General features: G+C 34.4%; 1 pseudogene; it reads right to left on the reverse strand.

The window, feature by feature from the left end:
* Window positions 1–8,700: 8,700 nt before the first annotated feature.
* LOC141506742 (uncharacterized) lies at window positions 8,701–9,493 on the reverse strand (annotated as a pseudogene).
* Window positions 9,494–9,707: the final 214 nt, after the last annotated feature.

The raw sequence follows: 9,707 nt of genomic DNA on the forward strand, positions 1-9,707 counted from the left end.
TGGTCTACAGTGTGAGATGGTCTATACCTAGGCTCTCCCAGACTGCTTTTGAGTTTTCCCAACATTTTGTAATGATTAGTAAATTGCAATGATTAGCAGTCCTGGCAATCAATGTCTTTGGACTTGTGGACACAGGATTACTATACTCATTTTCTTTTGTATATTAATCATACATGTAATTTGTATAAGTTTTATATTTTGATGGTTTGGATGACAACCATTTTCTGCTACACTTTCATATTTTGTCTTGCTGGGACTCCTTTTTTGGAATAATACTAGAGATTTTGGAAAGAGATATATGAATGTAATTTTGATGAGGACAGAGTTGTAGAGTTTGAAAGAACCATAGAGGTCACCTAGTTCAACTTTGATTGTTCCTCACTCAGAGAGACACAATTAAAGAGCATCTGAGGCAGGAGTTGAACACAAGTCTTCCCAATCATGATCCTTATCTATTACAACATATTGCTTTCATTTATATTGTTCTGAATATTAATTTGAATAAAATGAAAAATGACTAAACTATTCAAACAAAACTGATTTTAATTTCATTTTGCTAACATTTAATCAAATTAGATTTAATATTCCCCTTTAAGCTTCTTTTCCTTTGTAAACTTCATAAACTTTGTAAATTTGTAAATTTTTGTAAAAAATTTCTAGAGAAACTACAATTTTGCTTCTTTGTCTTGGTATCCTGTATGTGTTCATGTATGAATAAGTACTATCAAGTTTGATAATAATTGGCAGTAGAAAAACTGAGAAATCACTCTAAAGTATAAGTACCTTGGAGAAATTTTATTTTCTTCAAGGGATACCCCTGGTTCAGGCTCAGAAGTGATCAAAAGATTCATGTCAGTGGGATACCTCTTTAAAAGTAAGAATGACATTTCCCATTCAAAAGGAATTAGGGAAACACTATGTCACAAGTAACCATTATTGGTTAGCACCTTGCCAAGCAGTCAAAAATAACAATAACTGGAGAGTAACCAATAAACTGGTAGTGAATTCTTCCCAGCCAAAAAGGAGTAACTAAAAATAGAACTCAAAAAAATTAAGTTGAATGACAAGAAAATTCTCTATAGTCATTACTCAAGGACACCCTCGCCCAAATTAGTCTAAGATATATAACAATCATGAAAGGTTCCAGAATATGGTCATAAAACAGATTTCATTTGTGTGCACTGAAATTATTTTTTAAGGAACTTTTTAGCAATGCTTCTGTGTCCTGTCATATTATCTATGTTTGAAAGTCAACTAGCATTTCTTTCAAATCAAATCATTCCAAAAAGAGAAACCTCCCCCTCTTTATTTAAAAAAAATCTGCATTTGTTTGTTTGTGTGTGTGTGTGTGTGTGTGTGTGTGTGTGTGTGTGTCTGTTTGGCTGTCTCTGTCTGTTTGTCTCTCTCTCTCTCTCCCTGGTCAAGTTAAGGAATCAGACAAGAGAAATATGGATACAAGTCATGGTAATAATTTCCCCAATCTGCAGAAATTTATATATCATAAACTAATCAGCAACTAAAATATAAGTTCTCTACTATGAATTTCCAAGTTATAACTTGAATGTTTTTATAAATGATGAAATGTTTAGTGAGTTTGTTATGCTCTATTAAATTACTTGCTCTTAACTGGAGTGGATTTCAAACAACTTGTCAGGTAGAAAATAAGATCCCTACACATTTTTAAGATAGACTACATAGAAGTACTAAGCAAATCACATGATGCAGAAATCATTGACTTTGCTTTTTTCCCATCAATCCTTGACAAGAATTAAATGGTAGATCTATGGGCTTTGCCTAAGTGACAAGTGAGGAGTATTGACCAACTCAAAAGGATTACCATAGAAGTATATAAGAGAAAGAACAAAGAAAGGGAAAATATAAATGAATATCTCTATCCCCACCCCAAGGGATTCCTTCCCTATTCTGTATCCCAAAAAATAAACAAGTGAGAAGAGGTCATTTTGGGTTAAATTTCAAAGGTAGTTTATATTTTGAACTGCCTTGGTTCTTACCCACAGGAAGAGAATTGTATTTAAGGGAACAACTTGAATGTGAGTCAAATATTACTCCTTTGAACAATATGACAGAACGTAATTGTTTGGGTAAATTAGAAATAAGTCATCAAAAAGTATTAGATAAAAGAATATGAGAAATATTGCATGTTTCACTTTTATGATATGAAAGCTATAGAAATTTATTTACAACATGAAATTATTTGAAGATAGTATATTAAAATTCTGCCCTTGAAACATCATTAGAAGAGTATATTTTTGTTTTTATGTGGGGAATGTAAAATTCTTATGGACCCAAAACATTCCTTGACAAAGATAGGAAGAAATTACAAACCTGTTTATAGGATAGCAGTGATTTTTGTGATGATGAAAATTATGAAGTTATATATGGAATAGCATAGATTTAAGTTCTACCTGGAGCCAAATTAGTCTTAATTTTGCTTTAGGGATAAATATACAATGCCTTAAGAGATGGATTTCTGTTAGTCTGAAGATTTGCAATAATTAGCCAATGTTTTAACTATGTATAGTTATAGAATATAATTATTTTTGTGGTTTATAATGATTGATTTTTTTTTACAAAAGGATGTTTTAACTGGGGAAGAAGAATAGAGTGTTGAGTACAATTTTTGAAAGGTCTGTTAGCCTTTTATTATTAACTAACTTACTACACTGAAGAATGAATAACAAACCACTCCAGTATCTTGCCAAGAAATCCAAAAGGGGGTCATAAAGAGTATGACCTGAAAAACAACTGGAAAACTTATTTAAACATCATGAGAGGAATAATAACTGTATCTAGCCCTAAGCTGTGATAGTGAAATTTTGCTATTTTAAATGAAAGCTCATTGGACTGCGATCTGACATTGTTCTCAGTTTTGAATTCAAGTATAATTATCTGGTTGATCAATACACCATCTGAAGGAAGTGCCATTAGCTGCTCAAGGGAATCCAGCCTGAGCACAACCAAAGATGAATGTCTATATCTGGTAAAGATTGAGGGGATGACCTTGGCATGGACTAAGGTAGGGTCCTCTTGATTCAGTTTCCCTATTGGGTTATTACTTTCCAAATAGGAATTTTCCCCTACCCAAGAAATCTTTTGACTGGCTATGATACCCTGTGAATGAAAAGGAACTTTGCTAAATGATTGACTGTTTTAAATGGTAAATGCAGTTCTTATCTGAAATGAAACAGAATTAAGAATACTTTATTCTGTACCCTTAAGTTAAGGTGAGGACTAGTTTTGATATGATCATAAATATGTACCTGCTTCTTTCTTTCATAGAAAAAATCTCTAACTAGGATATGTAAAACTTTAATTTTGAAATAATGAATTTTGTTGTTGCAATACTCTAGTACCTCTGTCCTACTATATAATAGGGTACAAGGTCCTTGAATATCTCAGAAGGATATAGGAATAATTAAACATAGATGAAATTTGTGGGACAAATATATAAAAATTAATAAGTTAGAATTAGAAACATCTTTTGTTTGGTTATAAGGGAAATAATTTCCATACAATGTTAGCTTAGAGAAGAATAACATGAATTGTTTTGTGTTATTTCAATTAGAAAATAAATTTTACTTGGGCTTATTATTCAATTTGGGATTAACAACTCTGTATAAAGCATGGCATGAAGTTCAAATTATAAAGAGACAAATCTTTTGAGATATATATTGCTCTATGCATAAAATCTGAGATAAAGTACTTCGTATATATGTATATGTATATTCATACATGTGTGTATATGTATATGTGTACATACACATACATATACATGTATGCCTCACATCCAGGGCCAGCTCCAGTTATCCTGTTTCATATCTGGCCTCTAGACCCAGATGGCTGCAGAGGAGAAAGTGAGGCTGGTACCTTAGTACAGCGTCCCCTCACTCAAAATCCAATTCACTTGTTTGTAATGGCATCACTTCCCTTATGCCACAGTTCTTCAAGATCAAGATCATCTTCACATACATACATATAGGCATGTATGTGTGGTGTGTGTGTATAGCATATTTTATTCAAGTCTATTTGTAAAGGCAATGAAGGAAGGAATAAAAGTATTCTACTTAACAAGAAGTGTTGATAGCTATGAATCCATGTTCAGAATTACATTCCTAAAGCATCTCATCTATCTAAGGGGTGAATTAGGTGGAGTGGAAAATTTTGTGCAAGCAACAAGATCAGATGAAATTATTCTAATAGGATATAAAGGCCTTGAGCATATTCTAATAATAAGTTCTAAGTGCTGAATTTCAGACTTTATAAATAACATTGTATTGATCACCCACATTTTCTATTTGCTTTTTTTTTTTAGGTTTTTGCAAAGCAATGGGGTTAAGTGGCTTACCCAAGGCCACACAGCTAGGTAATTATAAAGTGTCTGAGGCTGAATTTGAACTCAGGTACTCCTGATTCCAGTGCCGGTGCTCTATCCACTGCGCCACCTAGCCGCTCCCTTCTATTTGCTTTTGTAATGCTTAATTTTTAAGCTGCCTTCTTGGTATTTTAAAATGTTTAGTTTTTGATTTCTTGGTTTCTGAATTTCCTTAATATATCAACATCACAATTTGCTAATTTACAGCAGAGGGAAATTATAAGTAGTAAAACTGAAGGACTTTTTTATTTTTGAGGCTTAAATTTGAAAGAATTTTAAAACTGAAAGCTAGTCTTAAAAAATTAAATTATTGAGTCAATGCTAATATAAAAAAGTACTTTTAACTTTTGTTTACATGTTTATTTTGGTAAATATTAAATCTTGGCCAGGACTCATTTTATAACTCATATCCTTATGGATTTCAGCAGATAAGTATTTACTTAAATTCTCTTATGTTTCAAGTAAATTAGGGATTTTTCTCTTTTTCTTTTTTATAGCTTTTGTTTTCTGTTTTATTTTGGAGGTTTTTTGCAAGGCAATGGGGTTAAGTGACTTGCCCAAGGTCACATAGATAGGTAATTATTCAGTGTCTGAGGCCACATTTGAACTCAGGTCTTCCTGACTCCAGGGCTGGCGCTCTCTCCACTGTGCCACCTAGCTGCCCCCTTATAGCTGTTAATAGAATTATTACTCTTGTCTCCTACAAACTAATAATATCACCTGATAGCTTTTGTCTTGTGTCAAACCTTGGCAGCGGTTCAGGAGTTTCAAAAGGGGAGGTTCAAATGATATAATCTCAATTCTCTGTCATCAGTAGCCAATCAGAAGACACATATATTGCTCAAGATTTTGCTTTGTAATGGCAGCTAGGTGGTGCAGTGGATAGAGAACTGGCTCTGGAGTCATGAGGACCTAAGTTCAAATCTATCCTCAGACAATTATTGCCTAGCTGTGTGACCTTGGATAGGTCACTTAACCCCACTGCCTTACAAAAAACAAGGAAAAAATTAAAAAGATTTTGCTTTGGCATCTCATCTCTTCAATTGTTTATTAAAGATGAAGATCTTTGATTGTTAAGAAAGGTCACTGATCTAATTTATTGAGGTAGCTAGATGGCATGGTGAATGGAGCACTGGTCTTGGAGCTATAAGGATGGGAGTTCAAATCTGTTCTGAGACATCTACTAGTTGTGTGACTTTGGGCAAGTCACTTAACCCTGATTGCTTCATATCCAAAGCCGTCTCCGGTCATTCTGATCCATATCTGGCCACTGGTATACATAGAGATGCCTCTGGAGCAGAAAATGAGGTTGGTGACCTAGCACAGTCCCTCCCCCTCACTTAAATCCAGTTCATATGCTTGTCTTGGCATCACCTCCCTGATGTCATGGTCTTCCTTGAGGACAAAGGACAACTATTATTATTATTACAGGTTACTACTAGCCTAATAAATTGCTTGGAAATATGTCCTCAGTTTACCTTAATTTTTACATTAACAATATCTTTGAGACCACTTTTATGTGGTGATTTAATCCTTACAAAGGACTTTACAAATATTGTCTCTTTTGATCTTCTGATGAACCCTAAAAGGTGGGGATTATTATCATTATTATCCCCATTGTACATATATACAGGCAGAAATAAGTTAAGTGACTTGCTACAGGTCACACAATTAGGAAATATAAGACTGAATTTAAACTCAGGTCTTGGGGATTCAAGGACAGCCCTCTATCCACTGTACCACCCAATAGCCTAAAGAAATCAGTCATCAGAACTGCCTGGTACTTCTTAAGAAATAGAGTAATGGATCAGTGGATAGGATAGGTTCAAAAGAAATCTCAGTAAATGACTACAGTAATCTACTGTTTGACAAACCCAAAGACATCAACTTCTTGGATAAGAACTCACTATTTGACAAAAGTTGTTGGGAAAACTGGAAAATAGTCTGGCAAAAACTAGGCATAGGGGCAGCTAGGTGGTGCAGTGAATAGAGCACCAGCCCTGCAGTCAGGAGTATCTGAGTTCAAATCTGGCCTCAGATACCTAATAACTACCTAGCTGTGTGGCCTTGGGCAAGCCACTTAACCCTATTGCCTTGCCAAAAAAAAAAAAAGAAGCAAAAAACTAGGCGTAGACCCATATCTTGCACTCTATGCCAAAACAAGGTCAAAATGGGTGCAGGATTTAGACATAAAGAGTGACACCATAGATAAATTAATAGATCAAAGATACACTATCTGATCTTTGGTTCAGGGATAAATTTATGACCAAACAAGAATTAGAGTACATTATAAACTGCAAAATGAATGATTTTGATTATATTAAATTAAAGTTTTTGCACTTATAAAATCAATGCTGCTAAAATTAGAAGAAAATCAGAAAGCAGAAATCTTCACAACTAGGAGTTCTGATAAAGGTCTCATTTCTAAAGTATATAGAGAACTGCATCAAATTTATAAGGTTACAAGTCATTCCCCAATTGATAAATGGTCAAAAGATATGAACAGTTTTCAAATGAAGAAATTAAAGCTATATAGAATCGTATAAAAATTCTCCAAAAATCATTATTAGAGAAACATAAATTAAAACAACAATGAGATATCACCCCACACCTATCAGATTGGCCAAGATGAGAAAAAGAAAAAATGATCAATGTTGGAGAGATTGTAGGAGAATTCAGACATTAATGCTTTTCTGGTGGAGTTGTGAACAGATTCAACTATTCTGGAGAGTGTTATGGAACTATGCCCAAAGAGCAATAAAACTGTTCATACCCTTTCACCCAGCAACTCCAATTCTAGGTCTATATCCAGGAGAAATCAAAATATGGCGAAAGTCCTACATGTTCCAAAATATTCATAATAGCTCTTTCTGTAGTGGCAAAGAATTGGAAATTGAGGGGATACCCAACAATTGGGGAATGGCTAAACAAGTTATGTTACATGAATACTATGGAATATTACTGTTCTATAAAAAATCATAAATGGGGCAGCTAGGTGGCGCAGTGGATAAAGCACCAGCCCTGGAGTTAGGAGTACTTGGGTTCGAGTCCGGTCTCAGACACTTAATAATTACCTAGCTGTGTGGCCTTGGGCAAAGCCACTTAACTCCATTTGCCTTACAAAAACCTTTAAAAAAAAAAAAAGAAAAAAAAGAAAAAAGAAACCATAAATGGTTGAACTCTAGAGAAGCATGGAATGACTTACAGGATCTGATGCTAAGCGAAGGGAGCAGAACCAAGAGAACAATGTACACATTAACAACACTGTGAGATGATCAACCTTGATGGAAGCAGCGCTTTTCAGCAGCTCAGAGACCCAGACAACTGTATTAGACTGGCTATGGACAACATTATCCCCATCCAGAGGAAGAAAAACAAAAGAACTTGATGAACACTATAAAAATGATCTCTTATGCATCTCTTTCCCTGAAACCTAATTCCTTATACCAAAAATGACCAATCTGTAAACGTTTATCAAAATTATATATGTACAATGCTAACCTGTTAGTGACTGAGAAGAAGGGGGTGGGAAGGGAGGGTGGAAGGAAATTTTGTAACTTAAAAATATACATGCATGTGGGTCAAAAACAAATTTTAAAAAAGAAATCAGTACAAAAATAAATTATGAGTAAATACTAAAACATTGTTGCCAGGATTTCTTGTGCCAGTTAGCATCATAAAAAAGTGAGTACCAATCAACTGGGGAATAGCTTAAAAATGTAATTATAAGAATGTCTTGAAATATTATGAAAGTGTAAGGAGAAACCTTTTCAGAAAAAAGTTTAATCAGTGTTTGGGAGTTTATGCACTGTATGAAAAATGAAATGTTTAATGAGATCTGTGCTACAGAAGAAGTTTTCCCACCTTAATTAGAACCACAAGTTTTATCTCCAGCAAGATTTTTTTCCAATGTACACACAAGTATAAGCTCCATGTGAAAGCCTTCTCACAATCCTTGTTATTATAGCTTCTTTCCAGGGTGAATATTGTGATGCCTAGTGACTTATACTTTGGCAAAAGGCAGATCCTCATTGAACACATTTATAAATCTTCTGTTTTGAATCCATATAGGGCTTGTTCAAAAGATGTCTAACAAACTTGGCACTCCATCTGAATGCCTTTGCACAGATATATGATTTGTATCTCATGGGAATTTTCTGATGGGAAATAAGGGATGACTTTAGCCTGAATGCTCTTCCAAACTGATTATATTAATGAGGTTTTCCCCCCTCTAGTATGGATTCTCTGATGTTCAGAAAAATGTATATTAAAAGCTTTATCACATTCTATATAGCATAAGATTTCTTTCAAGTAGGGATTCTCTGATGTACATAATAGGAAGAGTGGTGGGTAAAAGCTTTACCATATTTGTGACATTCATAAGGTTTCTCTCCAGTTTGAATTCTCTCATGTACAGTTAGACTGACCCTCTGTGAGAAAGTTTTACCACACTGATTATATTCAAAAGGTTTCTCTCCAGTGTGGATTCTCTGATGGGCAGCAAGATGGAAGCTCATTTTAAATGTCTTTTCACATTGCTGACATTCATAAGGTTTCTCTCCACTATGGATTATCTGATGTTTACAAAGAGTGTAGAGGCATCTGAAGTCTTTCTATACTGATTACATTCACAAGGTTTCTCTCCACTGTGGATTCTCTCATGAACAACAAGATTGGACCTATGAGCAAATGCCTTTCCACACTGATTACATTCATAAGGTTTCTCTCCCCAGTGTGGCTTCTCTTGTGTACAGCAAGATTGGATTTATTTGTGAAAGTCTTTCTAAATAGATTACATTCACAAAATTTTTCTCCAGTATATATTTTCCAGTGTAGAATGAGATTGGACCCTAGTTTTAAAGTTTTTCCATGTGGATGGCATTCTTGTTTCTCTGCAGGATAGAGTCTCTGTGGTTTGGCAAGACTTGCCTTGAATTCACTATATTTAGAATAGTCATTCCATGAGGTCATTTTCAGCTTTACAGTCATCTCCTTCATATCAAACCTGGTCTCAGCATCAGATGAAAACAAACAAAAAGACACATGCAAATGGATAAATATATGTTCTCTCTTCTGTTTGATATTATCATTTTCATCCATGTCTAACTCTTCATGAACTCTTTTGGGGGTTTTCTTGGCAAAAGTACTGGAGGGGTTTGTCATTTCCTTCTGAAGTATAATTTATAGATTAGGAAACTGAGTCAAACGGAGTTAAGTGACTTGCCCAGTGTCACACATTTTAGTAAATATCTGAAGTTGAATTTGAATTCAGGTCTTTCTTACTCTTCTTTGCAGTTTCCAACCATTGCTTCTG

This window comes from Macrotis lagotis, chromosome 1 (genome assembly GCF_037893015.1).
Source record: "Macrotis lagotis isolate mMagLag1 chromosome 1, bilby.v1.9.chrom.fasta, whole genome shotgun sequence".
NCBI classification, from domain to species: domain Eukaryota; kingdom Metazoa; phylum Chordata; class Mammalia; order Peramelemorphia; family Peramelidae; genus Macrotis; species Macrotis lagotis.